This window comes from Amblyomma americanum, chromosome 8 (genome assembly GCF_052857255.1).
Source record: "Amblyomma americanum isolate KBUSLIRL-KWMA chromosome 8, ASM5285725v1, whole genome shotgun sequence".
Taxonomy (NCBI): Eukaryota; Metazoa; Arthropoda; class Arachnida; order Ixodida; family Ixodidae; genus Amblyomma; species Amblyomma americanum.
This window is the reverse complement of record NC_135504.1, coordinates 122,167,585-122,174,053: the sequence shown is the minus strand read 5'-3', so window position 1 is coordinate 122,174,053 and position 6,469 is coordinate 122,167,585.

The following is a 6,469-nucleotide window of genomic DNA, read 5'->3' as shown; positions in this document are numbered from 1 at the left end:
CGAACCTTACTAGGCTAAATGTACAGAAGCAGTAATTACCGAAAAAAGTATGCACTATTGTGAAAAAAAATACTTTCATTTGCTTTTACATACTACAATTGTCCGATTTTAATGAGCACCCGATTGTCATGTTGGCTGAAATAATAATAATAATAATTGGTTTTTGGTGGAAAGGAAATGGCGCAGTATCTGTCTCATATATCGTTGGACACCTGAACCGCGCCGTAAGAGAAGGGATAAAGGAGGGAGTGAAAGAAGAAAGAGAGAAATAGGTGCCGTAGTGGAGGGCTCCGGAATAATTTCCACCACCTGGGGATCTTTAACGTGCACTGACATCGCACAGGACACGGGCGCCATAGCGTTTTTCCTCCATAAAAACGCAGCCGCCGCGGTCGGGTTCGAAACTGGCTGAAATGTAAAATGAAAAATCTGGGTGAAACCCTTAGGCTTCGTTTGCATCGGCGTCGGCGTTCGCTGTTCGTTTTCTCTCTTGGCGGTTCTTCTTTGCTAGCATCGACGAGCGCACACACGAAAGTAACAGACGAGTAACAACACGACTGCAAGACCAGTAGTAGGAGGCAAGCGGATAGCATTGGAGGGGCACTTAAGCTCCAGCTTAAGGGTATGATGCGATAGCTAATTGGTAATGGCAATATATGCAGAATTGGACACTCCCTAATTTGCATTCGCTGATACCCGGGAGTCCTCATACCACTCCTGGCGCAGTGGTGCAGCGGTTAAACGATGCGTCAGTGCCCTGCGTTGGCAGGTGCTGCCACCGGTGGGACCTGTGCGATCCATGAAGCTCTTTCCAGCAACCTTTCGCGACCAATCATTAATTTGCCCAACTGCCCCTTACCGGCCGCGTTGGCTCTGTGGTTAGGGCGCTCGGCTACTGACCCGGAGATCCTGGGTTCGTATCCGACCGCGGCGGCTGCGTTTCGATGAAGGCGAAACGCTAAGGTGCCCGTGTGCTGTGCGATGTCAGTGCAGGTTGAAGATTCGCAGGTGGTCGAAATTATTCCGGAGCTCTCCACTACGGCACCTCTTCCTTTTTTCACTCCCTCCTTTATTCCTTCCCTTACGGCGCGGTTCATGTGTCGGCCGATATGTGAGACAGATACTGCTCCATTTCCTTTATAATAATAATAATAATTGGTTCTTGGGGAAAGTAAATTGCGCAGTATCAGTCTCATATATCGTTGTACACCTGAACCGTGCCATAAGGGAAGAGATAAAGGAGGGAGTGAAAGAAGAAAGGAAGAAAGAGGTGCCGTAGTGGAGGGCTCCGGAATAATTTCGACCACCTGGGGATCTTTACCTTGCACTGACATCGCACAGCAAACGGGGCCAGGAGCACCTTACCACTTGGGAGGCTTGGGAGACCCTACTGCGCTCCGAGGGCCCGGCCAAGCAAGCCATCGCCACAGGCCGGGCTGCCAGCGTTATGAGCCTCCGGGACACGAACGTTTGAGTGCAGTGGGGCTGTGCGGGGGCCCAAGGACCTGCGCGTCCTAAACTCCCCTGTATGTAAGAAAGTTTCCACCACCATCACCACTGCACACGGGCGCATTTAACTAATCAAACTTGTCTTAGTGCGGTCGCTTTATCTAATCTGCATCGTAATTTATTACTGCTTCGAACTGTGTCTACAGATAACCGCCACTCCCTGTGATGTACCTATAAGGTATTCTTTATATTTCTTTCGTTACCCCTTTTCTTCCTTGTATTAGTTATCCATTTCAGACGTTCTCCTTCCAGAGATAACCTACCAGGAGATAGGATGTTCTACGCTATCAATCGGCTTCTTTTATCTTTCCTACACGTAGCATATGCAGAACTGCAAGGAGGGTAGGTGATGCCGAGGTACTTCCAATAGCGCGAGCCGAAATGGTTGAAGGAACGTAGAAAGACTGCAGTCACGCTGTGCGTTCCCGAGACATGAGGTAGTGCATCTCAGCACGCGATTTAAAATCCCGTTGGCGCTCAAGGATTGTGGTGTGATGAACACTAAAATAGGAAGAAAATATACCGGTACTTTCTCGAATACCAGTTTTCTTGATACGTCCCTAAAAGATGTAAAAACAGAACTACAGCTAAAACGGACATTTCAAACTCTCATCGTTATCAATCATTGGAGATAATTATGCCACCAAACAAACAACCTGAAAATAATGTCAATTTTTCGTAGACTCCTACTAATTTATTAGGAAAATCTTCCGAGCCCTCAAAGTTACCAAACGCATTTTGAATAAGCTGGAAAAGTGTGCAGAAGTGACAGTTTTTCGTGAGTGTTGTTAATGTTCAATCAGGAGTCCCCCAAGGAAGTGTGCTTGGGCCATTGTTGTTTTTAATATATGTTAATGATTTAGTTGCGGTCGTACCTGAAGATGTTTCTGTTAAGGTATTCGCAGACGACTGTGTTGTGTTTAAACAAATTTCATCAGAATATGACCACAGCTCTGTACAAAAAGCAGTTCTTGCCATTGAAGGATGGTGTCTTAAATGGGCTATGGAACTTAATAATGAAAAAACTGTTGTCTTAGGTATAACTAGAAAAAAGTCTCCAAGTTTGCTGCCTTACCTTATTCGCGGTAATAGGATTTTGGGAGTTGAGCAATATAAATATTTAGGTATAACACTTGACAGTAAGTTAAAATGGTCGTCACACATTACTAATATTTCTACAGCAGCATTAAGAAAGCTATGGGTTTTGCGAAGAAAGCTAAAAACTGCTCCAGCACACATGAAAAAATTGGCTTACGAAACTTGTGTGTGGTCTTTACTTGAATTTGCTTCAGCCGTTTGAGACCCGTACACGAAAAAGGACATAATGGTCCTTGAAAAAGTAACTAGGAAAGCGGTTAGGTTTATATACGGAAAATACAAAAGGGAAGACTCTCCATCACAGTTAATAATGTCAAATAAGATTCCCTACACTAGAAGTCCGCCGAAATATTAATAGATTGGCATTCTTGTTTAATAGTTTAACCGGTAAAAATAAACTGAAGCTGCCGGAGTGCATTAAGCGTCCTCTAGTGAGAAGGACTCGGAACGTTCTTGAACATTCACTTACTCCCCTTTTCGCCAAAACTAACAGTTTTAAATACAGTTTTTTCCCTAGAACAGTGCAAGATTGGAATTCGTTACCGGAATCTGTTTTTTCCTCGCAAAATTTTTCTGATGCGTTAAATCGTCTATTTACCTGCTAATATTGATTATATGTATGTTTTGTATACGTGTGCTGCTGATGTTGTATAAGTTTATTCGTTTGGTTTATTCTTTTGGTATCCGTGCGCTGCTAACATTGTATAAGTTTATTCTTTTGGTATTATTCTTTTGGTTTCCGTGTGCTGCTAATATTGAATAACTTTATTCTTATGGTTATGTAACATTATATGTTCACTCCTGCTTGGGCCAAGCAGTGGCCTGCAGTATTATGAAATAAAATAAAAGTTTTCTTGATACGTTCCTAAAAGATGTAAAAACAGAACTACAGCTAAAACGGACATTTCAAACTCTCATCTTTATCAATCATTGGAGATAATTATGCCACCAAACAAACAACCTGAAAAAAATGTCAATTTTTCGTAGACTCCTACTAATTTATTAGGAAAATCTTCCGAGCCCTCAAAGTTACCAAACGCATTTTGAATAAGCTGGGAAAGTGTGCAGAAGTGACAGTTTTTCGTGAGTACATTCCAATGGAATGCTTTCCTAAATGGCCGTTAGGTTAATAGATCAAATCTCAAATTGCATTTAGGGCACCCATTTCAAGATGTTCTGAGTGCACAATCAGCACTTCAATAAATCCCAGCCGTGGTGGCTCAGTGGTTAGGGCGCTCGGCTACTGATCCGGAGTTCCCTGGTTCGAAGCCGACCGCGGCGTCTGCGTTTTTATGGAGGAAAAGCGCTAAGACGCACGTGTGCTGTGCGATATCAGTGCAGGTCAAAGATCCCCAGGTGGATCTCTTGCCAGGCGTTACACATTCTACGTTCTACAGCACCCTCTTCCACATCTCGCTTACTTCTTTGGGCTCCAGCCCACGAGTCGCTCAGCGGAAACGCCCAGGCACACACTCTCGCTCGAGATCTCAGCTGCCGAGCCGAGAGTATGATCAGCCACCCTGCTTCCGCTGACACTAATATCCCACGCGCTTCTCTACTCACCACTTACACGGACATACTCCAGCACTACCGACTCCAAAGATGCACATATCCTCCCGCACACCGCGATCTAACAAGACGCGAGGCCGTCCAATGGCGCAAACTACAAACTGGCAGCTTCCCACACCCCCTCTTATACAGCAGGATCTTTCCGGAACAGATAGCCCCCATGTGTAAACACTGCTCAACTCCGGCCACACTCATACACATGGTGTGGACTTGTACACATTACAACACAGACAACGCAAACACCCCAGAGACGTGGGAGTCTCTCCTGTGTACTTCCAAGCCAGCAGACCAACGCTGGCTTATCCAGCGCGTGGTGGAGGCCGCGGCATCCCAAAGGATCCCCGCCGACCTCCTCTAAGTCAGCGCAACCGGTCCTTTGACTGGTCCCCTGTTTTTGGGCGCAATAAAAGAGTTTACCTACCCCAGGTGGTCGAAATGATTCCGGAGCTCTCCACTACGGCATCTTTTTCTTCCTTTCTTCTTTCACTCCCTCCTTTATCCCTTCCATTACGGCGCGGTTCAGGTGTCCAACGATATTTGAGACAGATACTGCGCCATTTCTTTTCCCCAAAAAACCAATTATTCTAATTATGACTTCAATAATTTGGGGCCCTACTCTAGACGGCCATCACGTAAGACGTGGGACCGCTAATCGAAATAAAAGCGCAGGACATTTGCAGCGCGAAGAAGCGATAAAAGCGTTGGTTCCTCCGTGAACTCGGCATGAACAGAGCAGAGGAAAGCAAAACATTAATGTGGATTAGCTAAGGTAATCCAGGATATACAAAGCGAAAGATGTCGGCGTTCACTGTGTTCGTTGACGTTGACGATGTTATAGACGGCGATGGCTTTGAGCAAAGGAAGGGGGCATAAATGGCTCCCTGGATATGCGGACGTCTCATTCGTGCTTTGATACATGTAGCGGTGGTGAGAGATATGTGGCCTGAATGCATTAGCGCTGACAGCATTGTGGCGGACATGCGGCACTGCAGCAATCGCTAGGCCGCAGCGTTTATTTGGTGATCAAAATCTTAAGTGCATGCCACCTCCCAGGGTGGCAGGGAGGGCTCGTTGCCTATCCAGTGTGCGGAACGCAATCAAAGGAGGCTTTTGCAGTTGGACACCAACGCCACGTACATGAAAGCGAGATTGTCGTATCCACTGACCCACGGAGACGGTTGTGCGCCTTACCTTTCGTGAAATTGAACGGCCTTTGCAAAGTTGCCAACGCCAATGAACTCTATGAACGCCGTCGGCTCATTTGTTTTGTTTGCTTTTTGAGGAAAGGAAGGAGGAGGAGGAATAAATATTTTATTGAAATAGCAGACTGAGGTTCTTGCGGGTGAAGCCCCTATTCCAGGGCCCCACTGGCTCTAGCGGCTCGTTCGGCTCTGTGCAAGGTTGCCTGCTGGCATCGCAGGTCCTGCCGGGCGTGTCGCGCCTCCCACGACCTTTCAAGTTCGTTGCGTGTGAATTTCCCTCGGCTTGTCTTTGTTTGCAATGCCAAGTGATGTGTTGGAGGGTTGGTGTGTCGCCGCACCAAGGACAGCTGTCATCGTATTGGGACGGGTGTATTTTGCTGAGTGTGTGTGTGTGTGTTGGGATATGTGTTGGTTTGTAGGCGTCTCCAGTCCCTGGATTGCCAGCGTGTGAGTTTAGGTTGGGGTGGCGCCATTGTCCGCCTGGCGCGTCTTTGGCTGTCGAGGATATCTTGCGGCAGCGTAGGTGTGAGGTATTCCTCCCCGGTCGGTGTGTCCGTGGCTCGGAAAATTAGTCCCCGATCCAGGCGGGCCGCCCGTTCGTTTCCCTGTACACCTTCGTGAGCGGGGCACCATGTGATGATGTGACCTTTTCGAAGGTTGGTTCCCAGTATGCCTAGGACACCGCAAGGGAGGACGCCCCTGAGAAACAGTCTGCAAGCTTCTTGTGAGTCCGTGAGAACACGTGCAGATTGCCTCTTGCGCTCTGCCGCTTCTATGGCTAGTGTTATGGCTGCCGCTTCGGCCATGGCCGAGCTCTTGGTGCGGATCGTAGCAGACGTGATTGCTTGGTCGGAATTCGCATTTTGTACTGCATTGCGATTTAGAATAACCTATATTTGATTTGATTTGTGTCAATGCTCTATCTAAAGTGCAGGAGAGGTTTTCTAGAAAGGACATCGAAAGCAACTTCTCAGGCTGTTTTAATTGAAACGCTGTACTAATGGATGCTGATTTCATTTCCCTTTCATGATCTGCCCGGTGACTTTCTCACGCTATGTCGTACTGAACAAATACCCTCTTTGGCGTCGCCC